The sequence below is a fragment of the Narcine bancroftii genome, chromosome 2 (genome assembly GCF_036971445.1).
Source record: "Narcine bancroftii isolate sNarBan1 chromosome 2, sNarBan1.hap1, whole genome shotgun sequence".
Lineage (NCBI taxonomy): Eukaryota > Metazoa > Chordata > Chondrichthyes > Torpediniformes > Narcinidae > Narcine > Narcine bancroftii.
This window is the reverse complement of record NC_091470.1, coordinates 63,120,019-63,146,528: the sequence shown is the minus strand read 5'-3', so window position 1 is coordinate 63,146,528 and position 26,510 is coordinate 63,120,019. Positions and strand designations below refer to the sequence as shown.

At 42.9% G+C, this 26,510-nt stretch overlaps 1 long non-coding RNA gene across 1 annotated transcript; it reads left to right on the top strand.

Moving 5' to 3' along the window:
* The first annotated feature begins 8,605 nt into the window (after positions 1-8,605).
* On the top strand, positions 8,606-25,902 carry LOC138752362 (uncharacterized). Its single transcript, XR_011350558.1, has 4 exons — positions 8,606-8,708; positions 14,371-14,493; positions 19,977-20,007; positions 25,278-25,902. It is a non-coding gene; the product is annotated as an uncharacterized lncRNA (long non-coding RNA).
* Positions 25,903-26,510: the final 608 nt, after the last annotated feature.

Genomic DNA, 26,510 nt, shown 5'->3' with positions numbered 1-26,510 from the left:
AAATAATGTGTAAATAATATTAACTGGCTGCTTGCAGAATATGCTTGCAAGTCATTTTAACCCTTACAGTCATGAACATCACAAAATTAATTATTTTGCTGCAAAATTACAGCTGAAAATATTGCTATAAATTACATTAAAAAAATAAATTAGTGCAAAAGAAGAAAAAGTGAGGTAGTGTCTGTGGTTCATTGTCCATATGGAAATCAGATGGCAGAGGGGAAGAAGATGTCCTTGTGCCACTGGGTGTTAGCCTTCAGGCTTCTGTATCTCCTTCCTGATGGTAGCAGTGTGAAGAGGGCACAGTACAGCTGTAGAAAATTTCAAGAGCCTTTCGTGACATATTAAATCAGCTGAGACTCCTCATGAAATAAAGCCACTGGCGAGCCTTCTTCATGATTGGATCAACATGGAGAACCCAGGTCAGATCTTTAAAGATGCTCACACCCAGTTTGAAGTTCTTAACCGTGGAAACACTGGGAACACTGCTGAGCCCTCAATGAGGACTGGATCAGGTTCCTCTGATTTCCACTTCTTGAAATCCACAATCAGTTCCGTGGTATTGCAAATGCTGAGTGCAAGGTTGTTGTGCATCACTCAACGAGCTGATCTATCTCCCTCCTGTATACTTCCTCATTACCATATGATAACCTGTAGATGAGCGTGGTGTCATTGGTAAATTTGTGGATGGTATTTAAAGAGTGCCTAGCCACACAGTCATGTGTAGAACGAGTAGAATAGTGGACTAAGAATGCAACCTTGAGGTGTTCCTGCATTGATCGTCAATGAGGAGGAGACATTGTTTCCGATTCGTACTGATTACAATGAGGAAGGCAAGGAATCCAGTTGTAGAGTGGGTTGCAGAGGCTCGGGTATTGGAGATTGTTAACGAGTAGGAACATAGGAACATAGGAAGTAGGAACAGGAGTAGGCCAAAAATAGCCCATCGAGCCTGCTCCGCCATTCAATACGATCATGGCTGATCTAATTTATGACCTAACTCCACCTACCTGCCTTCTCCCCATATCCCCTAATTCCTCTATCATGTAAAAATTTATCTAACTGAATTTTAAATATGTTTAATGAGGCAGCCTCAACCACTTCCCTGGTTAGAGAATTCCAAATATTCACTACTCTCTGGGAAAAACTATTTTTCCTCATCTCTGTCCTAAATCTACTCCCCCGAATCTTGAGACTGTGTCCTCTCATTTTAGTTTCCTCGGCCAGCTCAAAAAACCTTCCTACATCTATCCTATCCATACCCTTCATAATCCTATATGTTTCTATAAGATCTCCTCTCATTCTTCTGAACTCGAGCGAATACAATCCTAGATGATTTAATCTTTCATCATAAGTCAACCCCTTCATCCCAGGGATCAACCTAGTAAACCTCCTCTGGACTATCTCCAAAGCCAGTATATCCTTCCTCAAATATGGAGACCAGAACTGGACACAGTACTCCAGGTACGGTCTCACCAGTACCTTATACAGTTGCAACATTAATTCCCTACTCCTGAATTCAATTCCTCTAGCGATGAAGGCCAACATTCCATTTGCCTTCTTAATAACCTGCTGCACCTGCAATCTAACTTTTTGCGATTCATGCACAAGCACTCCCAAGTCCCTCTGCGCAACAGCATGCTGTAGTTTTTCATCCTTTAAATAATATTCAGCTCTTTTATTTTTCTTGCCAAAGTGGATAACCTCACACTTACTAACATTGTACTCCATCTGCCAGACCTTTGCGCACTCATCCAGCTTAACTATATCCCTCTGCAGACTCTCCACATCCTCATTACAATTTTCTCTTCCACTCAATTTAGTGTCATCCGCAAACTTGGCTACACCACATTTTGTCCCCTCCTCCAAGTCATCAATGTAAATGATGAACAGTTGTGGGCCTAACACTGACCCCTGTGGCACCCCACTTACCACTCTCTACCAACCTGAAAAACTCCCATTTATCCCGACTCTCTGCCTTCTGTCAGACAACCAATTTTCAATCCAGGCCAATATACTTCCCCGGACTCCACTTTCCTGTAACTTACTGATAAGTCTCTTATGCGGTACCTTATCAAATGCTTTCTGGAAATCCAAATATACAACATCAACCTGCTCCCCTCTATCCACCGCACCCATTATATCCTCAAAGAATCCTAACAAGTTTGTCAAACAAGATCTTCCCTTTCTAAAACCATAGTGCGTCTGCCTGATTGAATCCTTACGTTTCAAAAGTTGCACTATTTCATCTTTAATGATGGCTTCAAGCATTTTTCCAACCACAGACGTCAAGCTAATTGGCCGATAATTTCCAGTCTTCTGCCTACATCCCTTTTTACAAAGTGGCGTGACATTTGCTGTCTTCCAGTCTGCTGGGACCTGCCCAGAATCCAAGGAATTTTGGTATATGACCACCAATGCATCAACTATAACTTCTGCCATTTCCTTCAGAACCCTTGGATGCACATCATCAGGACCAGGTGATTTGTCTGGCTTTAGTCCCATTAGTTTCTCTGTCACTACTTCCTTTGTAACAACTATTTTATCAAGGCCCTCCCCAACATTCGCATCCTTAACTCCGCACTTGGGCATGCTCGACTTGTCTTCCACCGTGAAGACTGACACAAAATATTGGTTTAATGCCTCGGCCATTTCCTCATTTTTTGCTACCAGTTTTCCTTTCTCATCCTCCAAGGGTCTATGTTAACTCTGGCCACCCTCTCCGTTTTATATATTTATAAAATTTTTTGCTTTCTCTTTTTATATTTTATGCCAATTTACTTTCATAATCCTTTTTTCCATTTCTTATTACCCGTTTTGTAACCCTTGATGTCTCTTAAAGTTTTCCCAATCTTCCAGTTTCCCACTGCTCTTTGCAGCTTTGTACACCTGCGCCTTCAATTTTATACTCTCCTTTATTTCCTTTGTTAACCACGGTTGATTTTTCCCTCCCTTGCTGCCCTTTTTCCTGACCGGAATATATTTTTGTTGAGCATTACAAAATATTTCTTTGAAAATCCTCCACTGTTCCTCAACTGTTTCATCAATTAGCCTGTGCTCCCAGTCCACTCTGCCCAATTTCCCCCTCATCCTATGGTAGTCACCCCTGTTTAAGCATAATATATTAGTTTTAGATTTAACTATTTCCCCTTCCATCTGAATGAGAAATTCAATTATACTATGATCGCTATTTCCCAGATGGACTATTACATCATTTACTCTACCTATCTCATTGCACAACACTAGATCCAGGAGAGCATTTTCTCTTGTGGGTTCCTTAACATGCTGCTCAAGAAAGCTATCACGGATGCATTCTATGAAGTCCTCTTCCAGACTCCCACGACCAACTTGATTTTCCCAATCTATGTGGAAGTTAAAGTCCTCCATGACTACAGGCAAATGCAATTCATGATGTTAGCATGGATAAATTTGGTCAATGGGCCTGTTTCCATGCTATAGAACTCTATAGCCCTGTTCATACAGAGGTTAGAGCACTGGTCTTGTAAATCAGGAGTCAGAAGTTCATTCCTCACTGGGACCTCATTTCTGTGAGGAGGGCTTGACAAAGTGATGACTCTCTGTCTTCCTTATGGGAGACAAAGTTAAATAATTTTATGTATGTCACATTCTAAAGGTAGAATGTCATGACAATAATGGAACCTTTACCTTTACACTGCCAACCCTCCTAGGAAGCAGGAAAACCCGCACTATGATTTACCTGGTTAATCAGCAACCTAGCCTTTTAAGGGGTGGTCCCACCTCCAACAGTGACAATGCAGGTTGTTCTTTCACACCGCCAGAAGGCGATTAGTGAGTTAACTCAGCCAGGTTCTTACACCTGCCCCCACCATATGTCAGAATCCGGATGAATTTAACATGAACGAAACTCGCCCTGCCAGGTTGAGACGTTTCACACCACCTGGTTACCAAGAACGGATCTGCTAAATTATCCAGTTAACCCACAGGAAACTGCAGTGTGAAAGGGCTCTGATTCTCAATACAATAAAACCTCTGTATCTAGAATTCATGTATTCGGCAACCTCAAGCAACGGGCAGAAAAGTTAAGTAAAATAAATAGAGAGAAAAATAAATAAATAAAAGTAAAGTTATAGAGGAAAAAAATACTTGTTAAATTTGCAAAAGTAAATGTTCTCTGAAGTAACACAAAAACCTTTGATAAAGATGGGAGCAAATATTCAGCCAGCGGTGGGCCTTGATCGTGCTTTGCGCATCGCAGCTGTTTGAATAAAGTTGTGTGAAACAGCAAAGACGTCATCCAGAAATGAAGAGCTGGTTAATGCTGCTCGCTGTTGAAGTGACTCACTTAAAGCGTCTCTTTATCCCTGCTTAGTAAGAATTGCCCTATTCAGAGGCTTTATCTGTAAACTCGGTGGAGGTGGGGAATGGGCTTGGTATCTATAATGTGATTGTTCTCTGTCGGGAGGCTCCGTGGAGGGGGGAGGAACCTACAGATGCAGCGATGGTTAAATGTTTTCAAAGAATGTGACAGAAAATAAAGTAAAATCCTTTAAGGTTTATTTACTCATGCAAGTGAAGTTTGTTCAGGGCAAGGACATTATAGTATTTTTGTCTTTTCAACAGTTTATTCTTAATGCAGGTGTATTATTTAGGCATTGTAAGAATATGTCTCAAGCAACCATAAAATATGCTTAATCAGAATCTACCAATCTCCATAGGTGCCAGATCCAGGGGTTTAACTGTACTTTTCCCAAGGAATGTTGCCTTGGAATATAATTTAGTGGTTAAATTACTAAATTAGTAATTCAGACGCTGGATAGATGATTCAAGCTCTGTTCAAACGACAGCTGGTGAATTTAACTAGAGTTAATTAATGCAAATCATGAAGTGAAAATGAACAGATCATTAAAAGGACCCAGAGAATAACTGCTGCAGATGCCAGCACTGCTCAGCAGGTCAGGCCACATCCCATGTGGAAAGCAACAAGAGTTAATCTTTTAGATTGACAATCATTCATCAACCTGGCACCTGGCCTGGGGCACTGTGACATCTGTAAGGTGATTTCCATTGTGTTGTTTCGATGGGCATGCTAATATACACATTCCCAAGCATTAGGTAGGAATCATGCAAACAGGAAGTACATGGTCAGCATGGACATGGAAGGCAAAGTACCTGTTCCTGTACTTTCTGGCTCCAAGACTTTATGACTCCAGTGTAGTTGAACCAGCATTTCAGTATGATTCTTCCTTGCTCATACACCTATTCAGAAAGACCAGGATCCTGGAATCAGATTAGGAAGTTTTATACGATTTGGGAACCATATATGGAATTTGTTAATAAAAACCCATCCACATTATTAATATCACCCACTCCTCTCAATCAATAATCAGGAGATACAATAGTTATATCAAGAGAAAATGATTAATGATTAATATATAGATTAGGCCTTTTCTTTTTTTCTTTTTCTCCTTGGGGGAGGGGAAGGGGGGTTTGGGGTGAAAAATATATATTTTTTGTATCATCTTGTATCGAATTATATTGTATCTATATACAATTGAATAATTGTTTAGTATTGATACAAGTGATAAATAAAAATTTTAAAGACCAGGATCCTGACTGCTTTCATACCATTATCTCAACATACCTTACTGCATCCAGCAATTTATGCCCATATACTCCCTCCAAGACATCACTATTCCTCTACTCCTGTTTGCATAGTGTCCTCATTTTTATATTGCCTCGAGATATTCTTCCCACTAAATAACTCTCAGCATTAAATTTAAGTAAGAACCACTTATTTCCTCAGACTATCAATATCTTGTTGAAGTCTATTAACTCTCCTTCTCATGGTCCATTGTGTCTCCCAGCAGTTTGCCATCTGTACGTTATGTTTGAACACACGAGTCTAATCTATTAGTATATGTTCAGAAAAGCAAATGCATGATAATACCCCAGGGAAAGAACAATTTATGTCCTTGCAGAGCAACAATCTTTCAGGAATACTTTCTGTTCCCTCATCCTTGACCCATTGCTTATCCATACAGCTGCCTTCTATTTGTTTCCAGTAGTTTCATCCTTGATAGCATGCCTCTTACATGTCACCCTATTGAAGCCCCTTTAGAAATTCATCCACCACATCATTGCCATGTCTTTTGCTGACCATGACATCATCAAAAACCTCAATCAAGTTATTGAAGCCAAATTAATCAATGCTGGCTTTCTCCAATCCATCCGAATGACTGCTAATTTTTTTCATGCTAATTTTCTTTAAAAGTTTCCCTAACACTTACTGTTCTGCAAATGCTTTGACCTTACAACCTATTTTAAACAAGCATGTAACTTTTCCTATGTTCCTGTCCTCAGGCATTAACAATGAATGTCTGGAAAGGGCAAGGCAAAGGCTTCTGAAATTCCTTCCCTTGTTCCCTCAGTATTAATCATACCCAGCTGTCACTTTAATTGCATCTAGCCTATGTAGTATCACCTCATTGTCAATATTTAGACTATTCCAAGTCTCTAACACACTTTGGTGAGTTTCCAACATCATTATGTAAAAGTGAAGTGGGTCTTCGGCACATGGAGCATTCAAAATGTATTTCAAACAATGACAACATTCTAAGCCTTCATCTGTGACCTCTTCAACAGAGGATAGAAGAAGAGATCATCACCTTGAGTTGCCTTTGCTATAGCACTTGCTGCTGCCCAATAAGCCGGGTGTATCTCCATATATGGATCTCTGAGCTGATGACCAGGTGCTTCATCCTTGAACAAGAATATTTATGCCAGGTTACAGTTCATTGACAATAGGCTGGTGGTTAATGACATTATACTAGCACATATTTGACCAAACAATGTGTTTATCCTTCTGCAAATGAAACTTAAGAAGTCAAAATTACAGAATTTAACAGTTGGTAGAGATTTACATCCAAATGAATAGCCCTGAGTCAGAAGAATTTTGCAACAATGATGGGTGACCTGGTCATTTCCCAAAAGTCAAGGCTCAATGCACCCATAGGGAATTGGCAGATCGTTAATATATATAACAAATAATAGTGGACCCAGGACCGAACCCTGAGGAACTCCACTAGTCACCGGCCTCCAATTGGACAAACAATTTTCTACCACTACTCTCTGACACCTCCCATCCAACCACTGCTGAATCCATTTCACTACCTCCTTATTTATACCTAATGCCTCCACCTTTTTTCCTAACCTCCTGTGGGGAACTTTGTCAAAAGCTTTACTAAAGTCTAAATAGACAACATCCACAGCTTTCCCTTCATCAACCTTTTTTGTAACCCCCTCGAAAAACTCAATCAGGTTTGTCAAGCATGATCTACCCCTGACAAAACCATGCTGATTACTCCCTAGCAATCCCTGTACCTCCAAATATTTGTAAATACCATTCCTCAGAACACTTTCCATCAACTTGCCCACCACAGACGTCAGACTCACGGGCCTATAATTCCCAGGTTTACATTTAGATCCTTTCTTAAATGAGTCAGAATTTAGAATGGAGACTGAGAATCTGATTCAGTTGTGCCAGAATGGCAGTCATGCTCTCAATGTCAGCAAGACCAAGGAGGTTATGGTGGATTTTAGGAAGGGGAAGCCAAGGAACTACACACCTGACAACATTGATGAAACGGAGGTGTAGAAGGTTAGTACCAAATTAGAGTAAAACATGAAAGTCTGCAGGCACTTGGATTGAAGTAAAAATACAATGCTGGGGAAACTCTGTAGGTCTAATAGTGTACTTTCTTTAGCAAAGTTAAAGATACATAACCAACATTTCAGGATTAAACCCCACATCAAGGTATGAGCAAAATATAGACAGGCATCTGAACAAAATGATGGTGTGGGGAAGGAGAGACAGGAGGAGGAGCACAGCAGTCCCACAGGCAAGAGATAATAGCTGGATGAGGGAGGGAGGGCATATCAGCAAATGGAGGAGGGTGTCCTGTCAATGGAGAGGCAAGGGGATGGAGAGCTGAGAAAAAAAAAAGAGACAAAGACATAGGGAATAGGGGGAGAACAGGGAGTGGGCTAGCAGAAACCGGAGAAGCTAATGCCATCTGGTTGGAGAGTGCCCAGACAGAATATTAGGTGTTGGTCCTCGAATTTATGGGTGAACTTGGTCTGGCAGTGCACAAGGTCATCTTAGCGTGGGAGTGGGACGCTGAAATGAAATAGTTGGCCACTGGGTGATCCCTGTCATTGATGCGGATAGAACAAAGTGCTTCCCAACATTTGTCCAGTTCCTCTGATGTAGTGAAGGCCACAAGCGGAGCACCAGATGCAGTAGGTAACTCCCGCAGATTCACAAATGAAGTGTTGCTTCTCTTGGAAGGAGTGTTTGGGGCCCCAAATGGTGGTGAAGGAGGAGGTGTGGATGCAAGTGTGGCCCTTCCTGCCTGGGAATCTACATAGCAGAGGGCAACTCTGGAGTCAGCACGTTGAGACACCCATGAATAACATACTCTTCAACTCACCCCAAATCACAAACTACTCTGTCACCACAAAAGGGATCATCTGCACTATTTAAATACCACTTTTTTATTTCACTACTTTTCTTCTTTTCTTCTTCTTCTTTGGCTTGGCTTCGCGGACGAAGATTTATGGAGGGGTAAAGTCCACGTCAGCTGCAGGCTCATTTGTGGCTGACAAGTCCGATGCGGGACAGGCAGACACGGCCCATTCAGAGCCAGCTCTATTTCACTACTATAATTGTGAGTATTTATTATGTCTTCACATTCAGTAGTGTGACATAAGCTATTGAAGTCTTTTTTTACAAACTGCCTGTTATGTGCTGAAAGTAAGAAATTTAATGCATATATGCATTGTACTAATGCATATGACATTAAATTCATTATCATTAAATCTGGCTAACATAACCACAGAATTATAAAATAAATTGTATCTGAAATGGAATTTATTTAGGAGAATTATAATAAACTCAAGAAAAATGACACCAGACCAAAAAAAGATTAAAATATAGGGCCATGGGATCAGTGTGATCAGAGATTAACATTTATTTTGCTGAATTATATTTCCAATACCTTGACAACAACAAACTTTCATCTAATTCTTTAAAAATGCAAGCTCCAATTCCAGATTCCAGGTTCCTTTATTGCCAAGTAACAGCACAGAACATAATATTACACAAAATTTCCTTCTGCCTGCATTAAGGCAGAGTCGCGATTAGGGTCACCTGGCGTCCGCTCAGCATCAGGGTCCAGCATCCAGGTGAGACAGCGGATGCCTAACTGGGGGCCCTGTGTGAGCTAGCCCGCCCGTGCCTGGCTGAGAGCAGGGTGACCAAAGGGGAAGTGGAGCGACTGATCCGGGACACCTGCGTGCGAGAGCTGCGCTCGAGTAGCGCCCGACAGAAGCTGCTGGAGGAAAATATTGCCTCACTGACCACGACAATGGAGGTAGTCCACTCCCTGGAGGCTGCAGCTCATCATGCAGAGGTCTTCGATGCCCGACTCCCCCAACCTCCTGCCTGGCAGATGCAAGCAACCCCAGTCTTAGCATCGACTTCAAGGGCCCCCTGCCTTCCACGAACCAGAACGTCTACTTCCTCGCGGAAACACTCCCATTTTCCCTTTGCCATTCCTTGCCTTGACACCTCCACAGCCACTGTTATCAGGGCACAGATCCAGATCTTCACCAGGTTCGGATACTCAGCATTCATCCACAATGATCGGGGGTCCGGCTTCATGAGTGAAGAGCTCTGCCAGTACTTGGAAGCGTGAGGCATTGCAAGCTAGTTGGACCTAGCCAACCCTCAGGCAACCACACCCTCGCTGACCTTTCACCAGGAGCCAACCCTGCGATAGTCCCAGAGACTCTGATGGCCACTGGACCGCCTGAATTGGTAAATATCACCCAGCACCATTTTACACTCCCCCCCCCAGGATTTAATTTTAAGAAGAGGGTGAATGTGCTGATAGGACCACCGTCCTACTGCAGGGGATGATCTCTGTTGCTGACCTGAATAGATCACCTAAGGGGCTGACTCTACCAGACCTGCTGTCAATTGCCAAACCAAATAGACGACTGTAGAGCTCGTCGAAAGAACCAAAGACTTGTTGATCCAAACCAAGGCTTTTATTAGCAAAAGACCGGAGCTCTTCACAGGTGGCCGACCAGTCCGGAATGATCCGACCTGGCTAGGGACACAACCCTTTAAGGCCCAGACAATAGGCGTGGCTTAGCTCTCAGCCAATCGCTGTAAGCACAGTCTAGATACAGTAACTATATACACTATGTAAATTGGTGATAGATCTGTACTATCACAACCACCCAAGGGGCTGACTCCACTTGGCCGACTGTCAACCAGCTGACCTGAATATAAACCTGAGCCGACCCCTCCTGAGCCAGTCACACAGGACCCACCAAAGCATGAACTGGTGTTCAGACTTTTACTGGAATAGTGCAAGTCTTTTGAGTTTGTGCTTGCACGCTGCTTCCTCAGCGACCACAGTGACCATAGAAATTATTGAGCTCAACCCAAGATATGTATTTGTATTAGGCTGTTATAAATACAAATAGTTATTGTGTAGATATACAGACAGAATTTTATTCAAATATCCTATTAACAGGGTTCTGCTTGGCCTGTCAATCATTTTAATTCCAAAAGACAATTTAGTTTCTTCAAAATTCCTTCCAAAAATTTATTACTCTGAAGTTCTACATTATTGAATATTGTATTCGAGGTAATTTTCCTGAATTTTTACCTTAAGGCATATGTTTGTCCCAGCCTGCACCCTCTTGTTTTTATTAATCAAATACAGAATTCATTGGATAGTATCTGTGTTTTCTGCTAGGCATTCATTTAAGTTAGGGAATGATAATCATTCCACCATGGCTCATTACACTGTAACCTGTGGAATCAAAAATTATTTGGAATATATGTTCACATTGTGATCGGATCACTGTTACATTTCTCTGGTATGCTCCCAACCCTTGCAATCTCATCACCACCTTCCATCTGATTTAATTTCAAAACATAGAAAACTTATGTATTTCCCACATGATGTTGCAAGCGATTACATTTCTTCAATATTGTGAGACTAGTTCAATCGTAGTTCCGCCATCAGATGAATCCTGGCACCATTCACAAATCTTCCTGGTCTATTAACCATTCAGCAAGCATTCAGTGCCTGAAAATACATCTGCATGCAGCTAATTTATTTGCTGCTGCCAGGTGGAGTCTTTGTTAAGCAATTGTGATGCCAGTGCTCTTCTCCGGAAAGCTGTCACCGGAACGCCTTACCTCCACACTACACATTTCTCCCTTGTGCGTGGCCTTTGGAAGGCCAGCTGCTCATTATGTAGTCTCTAATCATGGAAGCACAATGACAAATGTCACTAGTCCTCCAGATACCACAATAGGCTTTGGCCCTCATACCTCATGGGGAAATATTGCCCCGTCAGTTTCTCACAAGTGCTTAGATAATGACAACCACACATGACTTTACTTGGGATGAAAATAAAGGGATAAAGGGAGAAGCGCAGTCCCTGTACTAAAAAAAGAAAGATTTATTTTTGAAAGAAATGAACTTGCTTGTCATTGCAGTCTCAGAAAACAAAGGGAACAATATAAAGGAGAACATGAAGCAAAAGAATCATAAACTCACTGTAGGAGCTAATTACACTCGACCTAAATTGTCAGCAATCTGTGCTAGCAATTAACTACGATATAAAAATAAAATTAAACTGTACATTACTTTCTGGTCTTCATTGCTCCCAGCATAGATCTTTTCCATTTCTCATTTGTTCTGTTCTACTCCACCAATGACTCCAGGTGTCTTTAGACCCTTTACTTTTTGATCGGGTCTTTTAGCTCCTAGTTTATTTCTACTCTACGTTCATCTGCATAGCTCTCTCGTCATTCTTCTATCTTTCTGACTGATGCTGTTATAGCCTATAGCATGATAGGTATTGATTTATACTGTGATTATATCAGTGGTTCTCAACCTTTTTCTTTCCACTCACATACCACTTAAGTATTCCTTATGCCATAGGTGCTCTGTAAGGGATTGCTTAAGGTGGTATGTCGGTAGAAAAAAAGTTTGAAAACCGCCGCTTTAATCGTACCTAATTGACTTGTTATGTGCACGGTTTCATTAACTCCAAAAGAAATGGGCCAATGACAATTTTTCTCAAGCAAAATATTTCAATAAAAATAGGGTCTAGAGCAGTGATTCTCAACCTTCCCTTCCCACTCACATAAGCAATCCCTTACTAATCACAGAGCACTGATGGCATAGGGATTAATTAAAGTGGTAAATGAGTGGAAAGAAAAAGGTTGAGGACCACTGGATTAGAAGATCCAAATATTACGGAGCTTATAAATATTATAAGGGGGAGAGAGGAAAGCTTTGGATGGCTTTTTGTGGCGAAGAGGGGATGTCTCTGGTATGTGTGGTGTGGTAGAGAGAGGGTGTCTCTGGATGGTGTGGTGTGGGGGAGGAAGGGGATACCTGGATGGTGTGGTGTTGGAGAGAGGGTGTCACTGGATGGTGTGGTGTGGGGGAGGAAGGGGATACCTGGATCGTGTGGTGTTGGAGAGAAGGTGTCCCTGGATAGTGTGGTATGGGGGAAAAGGGGGAAGTCTCGATGGTATGGTGTGGGAGAAAGGGTGTCTCTGGATGGTGTGGTTGGGGGAGAGGAGAGGGTGTCTCTGGATGGTGTGATGTAGGAGGGACAAAGGGAGAGAGAAAGTTCAAGACAGGGAGAATTAATGGGCTTAGAGAGATAGTTGGGATGAAGTGGATTTCAGCAAAGTGTTGGTGAGAAAATAATCTGTATTTATTTACTTACCTCTGTTTAAAATTTCTGAAGAAAATATTAATTGAAAACTTAATGTAAACTAATTATCTCAAGCATTTTGCCTTTATCCTCCAGAGTAGGATAATCAAAAACTAGAGGGCATGGAATTAAAGGTAAAGGTATGGCGGATCACACCACTTAGTTCTCGAACTGTCGTTCGGGTGTTCGGGCTCTCGCAAGAGTGGGAGCTAGGGTGTGATGGAGTAAAAGTAGTGGACTGGCTCTGCGAGGCTGGGCAGTTTCTTATCCTCTCTCTGAGGCAGCAGGTCAGCTCGTGTTTTCAACCGCAGATAACGACATCTGAAATGAACTGTTGAACTATTAAACTTGTTTGGACTGAATTGTTAAACAATTAAACAGTGTTTGTACAATTCACAAATGACTGCAAGGGGTAAAGATTTAAAAAGGATGTGAGAGCCATGCTTTGCACATGGAGGGTAGTGTGATATGGACAAGCTGCTGGGGGAAGTGGTGGAACTGGATGTAGTGGCAACATTTAAAATACATTTCAATGGATACATGGAGCAAGCCATTCTCATAGTTCCTTGTTATCCATTTTTAGGCCACCTAGAATCTCAACCCAGTCTCTTCTTGCTGAGATTCCAACAGCATCTTCCTTTTCAAATACTTTAATTGTACTTCACCCACACTCTACCTTCATTAATAGCTTTTTATTTTAGTCTCTGATCTGTTCCCCCTCACCTCCAGCGATTCCTTTTGTGTTCATATTTCTGTCGATCATTGTTGGATTCATTTCTTATATTCACTGCTCCCTCTTTATCCCTTTTGTTTTTTTTTACTTTCCCTCTGAACTTGCACAAATAATTTTGGTTCTCTCTTGCATTCGCATTCTGGCATCAGACAATATGCTCTTTTAATTTGCTCTATTTTACTCTCCAAATCAGGGAGATCCTCGATATTCAGGTTTCACAGCTGATGCACGGAAATCCAAGAATTATGTCAGTTTCAATAGTTGACTGACAGAATTTCTCATTGGAGCCACTTGAAAATTCAGTACAATCTAAACCAGTTTTTGCCATCCCACCTGCCTACACCATTTCAATAAGCGGTCAATCAGTCCAGCCTTACTTTTTTTGGAATTATCAATTAAGCAGATTCCAAACAATATTGTTGCAAAGTACATACTCTTTTTACACATTTCAACTACTAGATTAAGCGCTTCATTATAAACAGTACACAATTTGAATACTTTATTTGCAAATGCTGACCAAAATGCTGCACAAACATATTTTTCTTTTCATCATGTGAATATCCCATGCACCAATGTCATTTAACGTGAAAGCATGAATGGCTGGATATTTGAAAGGAACCACTGACAAGTTCGGTTTTGGACAGGGTCCTTTTTCCCAGCAGACATGTCTGTGCTACAAGTACCTAGCAGAACAGGCTAAAAATAACTGCCATGGAAAGTATATTTCTGAATGTAAGAGGATGCCTACATTTTCTTATGAGTTCATTTCCTTTCAGCTAAAAATCTCCTCTGTCATCAATTATCATTTCATGGCTGAATTTGTCCAATTAATTTTATAGCAAAGAAACAAATTCTGCAGTTTACTGAGGAAATCCATCACAGTTCGAAAAGCTAACCTCTCTTTGCTGCAAGTGAGCAAGACAATAAAGCAAAGCTTAAGAGCCATCAATCATAATTAACAGGTAAGGTGCGGTGCAGTTAGAAGGTAAAAAGTCATTAAAACAAGGCACATGTGGAATATTCCCTTCCTCATTCATTTTGTGCGTGGTTGATTGAAGCTAGCAGCACTGAGATCTGACTAAACTCAAGCTTTTCCTCCCAAAATTTTAGCTTGTTTTTCAAAAGAAGATAAGGAATGTTTTCAACTGACAGTCAAAATTAACCTTCAAGGATTAACTGGCTCACTGATGTCTGAAAAGGGCATAAATCATTTTTTTCCTTATTGCCAGTGAACTTATAGCACCATTCATTCTGTTAATTGTTAGACCATGTATTAGAATAGAGCTATTTAAAGCAGCCTTCACCTTTGTTTATGTCACAATGTTTGAACTCCATTCCCTTCCCATCCATATCCCTATCCAATTTTTCCTTAAATGACAAAATTGACCCTGCTGCCACTACTTGTCCCGAAGCTCATTCCACTCTCCGAGTAATGAAGTTCCCCCTCATGTTCCTGTAGCGTGGATATAAACTCACACTTGACTAGAAGAAGAACAAACACTTTTATTAGCTTACAACACAGGTAACCTGGCATGACCTGGTCATTTCCCTGACATGTTCTATTGAGTAGGGAAAATTGCGGGACTTGACAAAATGAGCTATGCAGGTGACCCCTGGATGGCAAAGCTCAGTGTGTATGGTCCACAGTTGGCCGGTGTGTGCAGAAGCACAGCATCCCCTTGACAAGTCATCTGGAGGATCGGTAAGGGCCCCTAGTTGGTAGGCAATGTCAAAACCATAGGTGGAGATTTTGATCCTCCACCTAGCAATTTTGTCATTCTTGATTTTGCTCCTCTTAGTGTTGCTGAACATGAATGTAATAGAACACTGGTCCATGAGGACCATGAATCTTCTACGAGCCAGGTAGTGCCTCCAGTGCCTTACAGCTTCTACAATGGCTTGAGCCTCCTTTTCCACAGACAGGGTTCAGAGCTCGTGGCCTTGAAGTGTCCATGACAAAAAGGCAACCGGCCTGTCCACATGATTGAGAATAGTGACCAGGGCTACGTCCAAAGTGGCACTTTCCACTTGGAAAGGTACATTCTCACCTACTACGTGCATGGCAGCTTTCGCAATGTAACTTCAGAGGTAATTAAAAGCTGTCTAGTCTTCGACTAGACATCCCCTTTAAGAGGGGATGAGTTTTGTCGATGTATTGAACGACCCATTGGGTGTAATATGAGAAAACCTCAGACATTTTCTCAAAGCCTTTGTGGTTCTGGGGAGGGGAAACTCTAACAGAGGGCGCATCCTATCAGGGTCGGGGCCAATGACTCCATTCTCCACCAAGTAGCCAAGGATAGCCAGTCGTGTAGTCCTGAATACACACTTGTCAGAATTGTAAATGAGATGAAGGGCTCTTTCCAATGTGGAAAAAGCTCTGAAGATTGGCATCATGGTCTTCCATGGTGTGGCCACAGATGGAGGCATTGTCGAGATAGGGGAAGGTAGCCTTCAACTCATACTCGTCCACCATCCTGTCCATCTGCCTCTGGAAAATAGACACCCCATTGGTAATACCAAAAAGGACCCTTCAGAACAGATAGAGTCAACAGATTAGCAGATGGTGATAGGCAGCTTTCATGTCGAAAAGACACGATGCTGCGCTATATCGTTCACCATATCCGACATGCAAGGGAAGGGGTATGTGTACAGGATTGTGTACTTGTTAATTGTTTGGCTATAGTAAATCACTAACCTGGACTTGTTTTCCCTCTTTACTACCACCACTTGTGCTCTCCACGGGCTGGTGCCGAGTTGGATGTCCCCCTCCTCCTGCAGGCACTGGGTCTCCGTCTTTATAAACTCCCTGTCTTCTGTGCTGTACCTCCTGCTCTTGGTGCGATGGGTTTACAGTCGGCAGACAGCTTTGGGAGCAGGAGGGGCGGGGGGAGTCGATGTTCAGCGTGGGGAGGTTGCAAGTGAGTTCTGGTTTTGAGGGCCTTCTGTTCCGAACCGTTACCTGGGGAAGGGAACCAGAAAACTCCATTGTCATGCTTTTAAGGTGACGCAGGAAGTTCAAACCCAACAATACTGGAGCACAGAATTCATCTAAAATGTACATGTGAAATTTACAAAATTTCCCCCCCTTCAAATGACAGATAAACTGTACAATGTTTCTGTACAAACGTCGAATGGGACTGGAATGCTAGGAAGATTTGGTAATTACACAGGTACATTTAAAAAAAAACTTTATTTTAGATTTTCAAATTACATAAAAACAATACATAAAAATAATAACAAAATAAACTAAACTAAAATGAATTAAACCCACCCTCAGCACTCCCTGCAAGGGGAGCAAAAAAAACCCATCTATCAACCAGCTACAAACATAGGCTATATAATATCTTAAGATATTTTTAAACCCATTCATTCCAAATGAGGTGACTACATTTGAACAAAAAAAGAATAATTTTCATGCAAATTATGTTATTTTTTTCCATATAAATACATGATCTCAATTCATTGTGCCAACGATTCATATTTACTTCTAAATCATCTTCCCAAGTAACCGCAATACACTTCTGTGCTACTGCTAATGCTAGCCGAACAAAAGCTATCTGAAACTTGTCCAACCCTAAACCAGTCAGTGAAACACTATAACCCAGCAAAAAAAATTCTGGATCTAATGGCAATTTAATCCTAAATAAAGTTTCAAAAAATACTCTAATTTTTTCCCAAAATGGTTGGACTTTATCACAAAGCCAAACTGCGTGTAAAAATGTTCCATATATAATCCACATCTAAAACATAAATCCGAATTACTGAATCCATATTTTTTCAGTTTCTCAGGGGTCAAATACAACTGATGTAAAAAATTATAATTAACTAAACTATATCTTTCATTAAGTAATTCAGTCACCCCCATCTTTGCACATAACTTCCCAATCCTCTTTATTTATATTTGGTTTATTCATTCTATCTTGCAACAAAGCATACATATCAGAAATTAAACCATTTTTTAATGTATGCAAAATCAGAAACTCAAATTTCGTTAGTTCAGGTAATTTAGTTTCTCTTCCATAATGATCTCTTACCAAAACTCGAACTTGATAATATACAAATAAAAAATTAACTGATATTCCAATTTTTTTCTCAAAGTCGATTAAAAGAAAGAAACTGTCCTGCTTCAAAATAATCTTCCATTATTGTGCAGGTAAGATGGTGCCGACCTCATGGCGCAGCAAGATGGCTGCTCTCCTTCCTCCTCTGACGATGATGATTATGGCACTTTATTCAAAATCGGGCCACTGCAAGATGGCTGCCGATCCATTTCCATAGGTGGTGGGTGGCGCAGCAGGTGATCTTGGGCGATTCCTGGGCAGACAGCTTGTGGTGGTACACCAACCTCGATACCTGCAGGAGTGTAAGGAGACAGGTCAACACCTGGCTGGCTGTCAATCAGTTGGCCTGAATGGACCAAGCCGCACCCAGTCCGGTGTCAATCACCCTCCGAGATATAAGCCTGTGCCGGCCTCTCGAAGGCTCACTCAGAGTTACTGCAGCTACAGCCTGCCTGGCTCTGTGGAAGTCTTTGTGGATTAAAAAAGCTGGAGCACACAGAGTTTTTGGCTGGGCAGTGGACACGGGGGTGCTGTCCCTTGCCGCAGAAAAAGCACTCCCAAGCTCGGGAAGCGGCAGCCGGTAGAGTGGGGGCCACCGTAGCGGGGGCAGCTGGTCCTTGGAGGTGCTCACCTGAGACCACGAGTTCGCTGGCCTCAAGGTTGTTGTTCTCGAGACTGGCTAGCTCAATGTGGCTAGTGAGATTCTTCCTTCCCTCACATACCTCGAGCAGTGTTCTGGATCTGTTTATCTTCCTGGGCATGGCCCGAAGCAGCCTCGTACTGTGAATTAGATTGTTACACATATAATTTTAACCTTGCTTGTAACCTAAATATTATAACCTTGATTGTAGAACAAATATTATAACATTGATTGTAACACAAACATTATTAATCAGATTGTAGAACAAGTATTATGAATTAGATTGTAGACCATATGTTAACTTGGGAATTTACTAATGTACGGGGGGTTAGCTAGTTTTTTGCTTGGGGGCAAATGGGATGAAACTTGTAAACGGGCAATGGGATCGGGGTGACGGATGGGGGGTGTACGCAAAGGAGGGTTGGGGGAGCCCTCGCCCACCAGCCGAACTGCCCTGTGAACAGAACCCGTATAGAGCTTGGCAATAATAGGCGAACTAATGTAACGCGGTGGTAGCATAGTCAGGGCGAGATTGTCCTCTAAAGAGGACAAAGGAGGGATTGTAAGGTAAAACATCATGAGATGGGAATGTGTAGGAAGTTACCCTGTACAGGGCAGTAACAAGAAGGGGAGGTGTCCTTGTACTCCTGTTAGGTAAAACATCATGAGATGGGAATGTACAGGGCTGTAACAAGATGTGAATGCTTCCTTGTACTTACAAGATAAGAGAGACATTGATGGATTGAGAGGCAGGAAGCTAGCAGGGAAAGGATAGCAACAGTTTTAGTCATTGGACAAGTAATGATATGATGATGTTCTAAGCACGTATCCAAGGGTATAAAAAATCACCATTTTACTGATAACGGCAGAATGCATTCTCCGACTAACATGGTTGGTCGCAAGTGTTACAATCCAGTAATAAAGAACAAAGAACCCTGATTTCGACTCAGCCTGGTGTTTGTCTCACTCATTCATGAACAAAGCAGACCTAACAGTACCTACACTTCTTAGTCAGCATCCGCAGATCCAGCAGGTAGTCATCAATTGACTCTCTGGGCCGTGGCATTGGGCAAGCTGATGCCTCGCTAGGACCTTGTTTGGGGTCTTCATGTAGAGGGCCTTCAGCACCTCAATGGTGGCCTTGCACGTCAGGCAGTCTCGGATGAATGTGTACCCCTTTGTCCCTACCCTTGCGATGAGTGCTGACCTCCAGAGCTTGTCTATATGGAAGATGTCCCTGGTCGCATTCAGTTAGGCCTGGAAGCAATTTAGCCAATATTTAAACTCTTCAGCCACGTCAGGGGACTGGGGATCTATTAACAGCATATTGGGCTTGAGTAACACCTCTAAAATTGTAGCATAGATAAAAGCTCACACTTGACTGGAGGGAGAACAAATGCTTTTATTAGCTTTTAACATATGTAGAGCTCATGTACAGGCTTCACAGGGGTTCTGGGTTTAGCCAGGAAAACAGTGTTATATATAGGCCCCCAGGGGAGGAGCTGGGACCAGTCATCTAGTGAATCCCAGTTCACTACAGTTACTTCCAAACTTTTGCCCCTTAACTCTTAACTCATGATCTCTTGTTTCAATTTCTCCTACTCTTAATGAAAAAAGCCTGTCCACATCAACTCTATCTATCCCTCTCATAATCTTAAATACCTCCATCAAATCCCTTCTCAACCTTCTATGAAACCAAAAAACAATGACCTAATTTGCTCAATCTTTCTTTGTAATCTAGATGCTGAACCTTGATAAATGGAAGAAATGAGGTGAGTTGATTCACTTTCATATCTTTGAAATCATTCTCCTTATCTGCTATCACCCATATCTTTTTTTCCAGGTAGCTCACGTGCTGTATCTTTTTCAGTGGAAGAAATAGAACATGCATCAATCTAATATAGAGACTTCTGTTCTCCTGATTGTCTTGGGGCTTCATGGCAAGATCTTGCAGTTTCATGCAACAGGCAGGACCTTTACTTTAAGATGCTTACAGAGTTTTCAGTCATCGGAGAAGCATGTCATTGATTCATCTCTCTACATGATTTCCTTCAGGGTATGATCAATCGAGGGAAAATCTATCATCTTCAAACAATCAGCCTCGTGCAAGATGATTTGGATGGAAATTAGATGAAAATTGATGCAAAGCGAGGAGTTTAGGAAAGGCAGCAGCGGCAATAACTACTGCTGGAGGAGATTCCAGTTCAGCTGGGTTATCTGGCCATCAGTGAAGATAGGGGTTGTCATAAGTTCGACACAGATGTAACTCTGGGCGGATTCAAGCCTCAAGCTCATCTTCACTTCCAACTCTGTCATTGGCATCTACCACCCTTTTGCCAGATTCTCAGATGCTTGACCTAATGCAGATTGGTTGACTGCTTCTTTGAACTCTTGCTCGCGGTCTGTGGGCCCAAACTAGAACTCACTTACCTTTCGGTCTGACCTTCCCCCAACCCATTGGTCTACCACTACCTGTCTCTCTATCTCTCTTACCTTGTGTCCTGCACCCTAACACCTTTTGAACCCACCCCTTAATATATTTTCTTTCCCAACTTTAGTCTCGAAGAGGGTCCCGACCCAAAATGTTGACTGACTATTTCTTCCACGGATGGTGTCTGACTACCAGAGTCCCTCCAGCTCCTCTTTATATATTCAAGTTTCCAGCATCTCTTGGCTCTCGAGAGCATTTGCTGTGCCTCCTCTTAAATACAAAAGGTAATAGCACAGTCATGGCAGTAGGTGGGAATGTGACAAGCAGTCAAGAAGATGGGGTTTACTGGCTCCTGGTCAAAGAGCAGTTTGGCTCTGCGTTCTGTGCTCTGTGCCCCTACAAACTTAAGCAGCTGCTGAGATGAACCAGTGAACCAGTGTTCAGTCGCAGTTCCATTTCCAGCCAAGCGCCTTTCTTTTTTCCCATAGGAAGAATATCAGTCAGGTAGCGAGGATGCAGAGAAAGATTCACCGGGATGTTACCAAGAGTGGAGGGATTGAGTTGTAGAGAGAGTCAGGACAGGTTGGATCTTTTTTCCCCTCTGGATATGAGGGATGACCTTCCAAAGGCTTATCACACTGAGATGAAGCATATTGACAAAGCCTTTCTCCTGCTGGAGGGGTAACAAATCAGGAGGATGTTGGCTTGAGGAAGGTGCTTTAAAATGGATCTGAGGGGCAGGTTTCTTTTTCTTTGATATCTGGAACTCGCTGCCAGCGGCAGTGGTGGGATCAGATACAGTCAATTTGTTTGAGGCATCTGAAGACTTGAAAAAGGCAGAGCAGAGAAGATGAAGGTGCCGATGCAATTAGTGTAGAGGGCAGAAAGTCAGCACAGATGGGATGAAGATCCTGGTTCTGTGATGTACAATGTTGTGACTGGATGAGCCAGTGTCCAATTCAGTCAGTGGTTCACAGTATGGCCCAAGTAAATTGGAAGGTCTGGAAAGGGAACTGGTAATGCTGCATGGATATATTATATTCAGAGCACTTAGCTATGTAGACATCTTCAGTAATGATAAAATCAGGTCTGAAAAACACGAAACATGGCCTTGAGACTTACTGTCTGAGATTCTACTTTAACAAGATGTTGTTTATTTTGAAAGGATGCATCCAGAATTTGAGATTGATGAACACTAAATCATACTGAATATTTATCAATTTAATCTTCGTCTCCCTAATTCTTAGTGGAAGTTAATGAGTGTGACCACAATCGACAATAAAGTCAGTGATGGTGCTCAGTTAAAGGGAAATGTTTCAAAGGGAGGAGGAAATTGAAAGATGGGAAGGATTTTGGACGACCTTGTCATAATTCAAGAGGAAATAAAATCACTGCGAGGGACAAAGCCCATTTTAAAATCATATTAAAGGACTTTGAAGCAAAAAAGATTATTGTCATCTGAAAGAAACAAGTAACTAAATGAGACTGCCAGAAATAAGCGCAAAATCCTACAGTGTTTTAATGAGACCTTCATCAAGGCATCACAGAACCTTGCAGCAAGGTATGATGAAGGCTTCGAGCCTGAAACGTTGGTTACGTAAAGCCCTTTACACATTGGCGTCCCAGTTAATTGGCCATTCAGAATCCCTGTAAAGAAAGCAGCCTTACACTCTGGACGCACACATCATAAGTCATCCCTGGGGATATGGGCTTGTAACCTCCCTTGGAGACATACCGAGTGACATAGCATGCACCAGGTGAAAGGCACGTCATCTCCCTCTCCGCAATGGTGGACATCAGGGAGATCACTATGACCATCATGTGAATCTGCCCAGACAGACAGGTCTAATCAACATTCTTCTATGCAAGGTGATGCAGACAATAATGGAGCCTACTGGAGAGAATACACCAGTGTATAGGTCTGATAATCTCATGGATGCATTGCGGATAATGTTGGATTGATTTGAGGAGGAGTACAGGACTGAGTTGAATAGCTGCTGAAGAAGACACCTGTTGAAAAGATGGAAGGTTACAGAAGAATGTGGAGGAGGGATCGAGCTCAGGGACCTGTGTTCTGGGCTCAGGTGCTTGAGAAATACAATGATCAACAGTGGCACGAGAATTTTAGAATGGGTCGGGATACTTCTGAATTTATTGAGGGGATGCTGGAGCCAGAGATAAAGCGTAGGAGGACCAACTGCCAGAAGTCTTTAGAGCCTCATATCAGACTTGCAATGACTTTGTGGTGGTATGCCACTCCTTATGAGTATCAGTCAATCAGTGCTCTCTTTGGTGTGTGTGTGTTTCCACTGTGTGCTCGGTGGTGTCCTGAGTGACTGTCACATTGAGGGAGACCCTCATGAAATGTTTAATTGACCCGCCAAGTGGAGGTCACCTTCGGGAGACGATGGATGCATTTACAAGAGGTGTGGCTATCCAATGTGTGCTGGTGTCTTCGATGGACACATATGCCCATCATTGCCCCATATGACTGTAGAGCGCGTCGAAAGAACCAAAGACTTCTTGATCTAAACCAAGGCTTTTATTAACTAGATGACTGGAGCATATCACAAGTAGGTCGACCAGACCAGAATAACCTGGTCAGACTTGGAGAAATCCTTGAAGACCTGCCAGTAGGTGTGGCTACACTCTCAACCAATCACAGTCATCCTACACTACCATTTGTACATATAGACATTGGTGATAGAATCTGTACTATCACACAATGACGAACTATCAGCATACTTCAATCTTAAAGGGTGGCACTCCATTATTCTTCAAACTGTGGTGGAACACAACCGCTGGTAAGGAGCATGCATGGTTCCCATTTTTTGGTCTTAACTAATTATGATCTTTCATATTTCAGTACATTGTGTGTTTGTGTTCCCAGCTTCACAGATATGTATGTGGGTTAGCCTGGGCACACCCACGATGCTCGACTTCTTCTTCTTTGGCTTGGCTTTGTGGATGAAGATTTATGGAGGGGTAATGTCCACGTCAGCTGCAGGCTCATTTGTGGCTGACAAGTCCGATGCGGGACAGGCAGACACGGTTGCAGCGGTTGCAAGGGAAAATTGGTTGGTTGGGGTTGGGTGTTGGGTTTTTCCTCCTTTGTCTTTTGTCAGTGAGGTGGGCTCTGCGGGCTTCTTCAAAGGAGGTTGCTGCCCGCCAAACTGTGAGGCGCCAAGATGCACGGTTTGAGGCGATATCAGCCCACTGGTGGTGGTCAATGTGGCAGGCACCAAGAGATTTCTTTAGGCAGTCCTTGTACCTCTTATTTGGTGCATCTCTGTCTTGGTGGCCAGTGGAGAGCTCACCATATAACACGATCTTGGGAAGGCGATGGTCCTCCATTCTGGAGACGTGACCTACCCAGTGCAGTTGGATCTTCAGCAGCGTAGATTCGATGCTGTCGGCCTCTGCCATCTCGAGTACTTCGATGTTGGTGATGAAGTCGCTCCAATGAATGTTGAGGATGGAGCAGAGACAACGCTGGTGGAAGCGTTCTAGGAGCCATAAGTGATGCCGATAGCGGACCAATGATTTGGAGCTGAACAGGAGTGTGAGTATAACAACGGCTCTGAATACGCTAATCTTTGTGAAGTTTTTCAGTTGGTTGTTTTTCCAGACTCTTTTGTGTAGTCTTCCAAAGGCCCTATTTGCCTTGGCGAGTCTATGGTCTATCTCGTTGTCGATCCTTGCATCCGATGAAATGGTGCAGCCGAGATAGGTAAACTGGTTGACCATTTTGAGTTTTGTGTGCCCGATGGTGATGTGGGGGGGCTGGTAGTCATGGTGGGGAGCTGGCTGATGGAGGCCCTCAGTTTTCTTCAGGCTGACTTCCAGGCCAAACATTTTGGCAGTTTCCGCAAAACAGGATGTCAAGCACTGAAGAGCTGGCTCTAAATGGGCAACTAAAGTGGCATCGTCTGCAAAGAGTAGTTCACGGATGAGTTGCTCTTGTGTCTTGGTGTGAGCTTGCAGGCGCCTCAGATTGAAGAGACTGCAATCCGTGCGGTACCGGATGTAAACAATGTCTTCATTGTTGAGGTCTTTCATGGCTTGTTTCAGCATCATGCTGAAGAAGATTGAAAAGAGGGTTGGTGCGAGAACGCAGCCTTGCTTCACGCCATTGTTAATGGAGAAGGGTTCAGAGAGCTCATTGCTGTATCTGACCCGTCCTTGTTGGTTTTCGTGCAGATGGATAACCATGTTGAGGAACTTTGGGGGGCATCCGAGGCACACTAGTATTTGCCAAAGCCCGAGCTTATCTATTTACAGAAAAGCAGAGGATGCAGGCAGTTATCTATTGTTCCCTGAGGTATGTAAAAACAACACTTGCTCCATGTGCTTGGGATATTTCTGGAGGGAACATAAGGCCTTCAGTTGCATGTGTGATGTGCAGGCAAGTCCGTAGGTAGGCACATGTCAATATATACTCATGATGTATAACCAGTCACCTATATGTGTGCTTCCTGTACATATAGTCATTGACAACTGAAAAGGATGCTTTGGGTTCAAGGTTCAGGACGATAGAGGAATGAGAGCACAGATTATTTGTGCTGCATGTTTATATGAGAGACCACAACCTCTTCATTTCTTTGCCTTCAGGTTTCCATTGCAGCTGATGGCATGGTGATCCTGCCACATTTGATCGGTGACCCGCCTATCCACTGAAGCAGTGGCTGATGGTTTCACGCAGCACCTCGTATCCAATCCCCGCAAGCGCCAATTCAACCAGAAGCTGAGCTCAGCTTGGATCATCATGGGGAATGCTCTTGGATGTCTTAAAGGCCACAAGAGGTGCTGAGCCAAATGACTAGATATTAGCACCGTTCTTGTGTCTGAGGTTGTCATTGCCTGTTGTGTTCATTTCCTGGAGGAGTGGAGGATGGAGGAGGCAGACCTACCTCCACCAGAAAGGGTCCCCTACCAAGGGCAACAGGCAGAGCTCAAACAGCGATATGTGAGGCTACCATGTCTGTTTTGAGTGGGCGTGAGGCAGACAACTGAGACTTTTCATGGAAATATAAACAAACGGTTTATTGCACCTGACAAAATGTTCCCTCAACTTTTTAAACATTTTGTCTTGAACATTCTTTGGTCATTTGGAACATCACAGTCACCTTTCAACAGATAAAGTGGAAGTTCAAAACTATATACAATATGTAAAACTTGGTAAACCCGTAACATGGAAAATAAAGCTCTATTAACAATTGAAGATAATGTACATACATTTCCCCACCTTTCCCTTTGTTCTCCTCTTCCTCCAACAAGTAAATGTAGGAGGTGGCGAGAGGGGAACACTTGCCCCAATGCTGATGGGACTATATGGCTGGGTGTGTAAATTGGGGTTGCCATGGGGGCAGGTGGAGGATGTTGGAATGAGGAGGGGGAGATATGCAGGGAGGAAGTCATTGAAAGGAGGTGGGAATGAGGAAAATTGAAGAAGGAAGGCTGATGGTGGAGGGAGGATGGAGGAGTGCGGTACAGGGAAGGCTGCTGGAGAGGCTGAGGGAGGAGGGGGAAGTATTGCTGCTGCACAGAGGAGGGACTAGGCTGCAGGCAGGATGAGGAGGGAGGGTGTTGGGTGGAGGACCATAGCTGGAAGGCTGGAGCAGAAGTAGCAGTGCTCACGAGCTGCACCACGGATGAGGCAAGGTCCTTTATAACAACCGTCTACACCTTAATTTCTTGGCCTATATCAGCATGAGCTGTTTGTCTGGCACTCCTGCTGTGCTCCAAAAAAACAGCTGCATCATTTCCACCTGCCTATCCCAGCCTAGGCAGTCTCGTTCCCGGTCCTACTCCTCGAAATCTTGGATTTTCACCATTACCACCTGC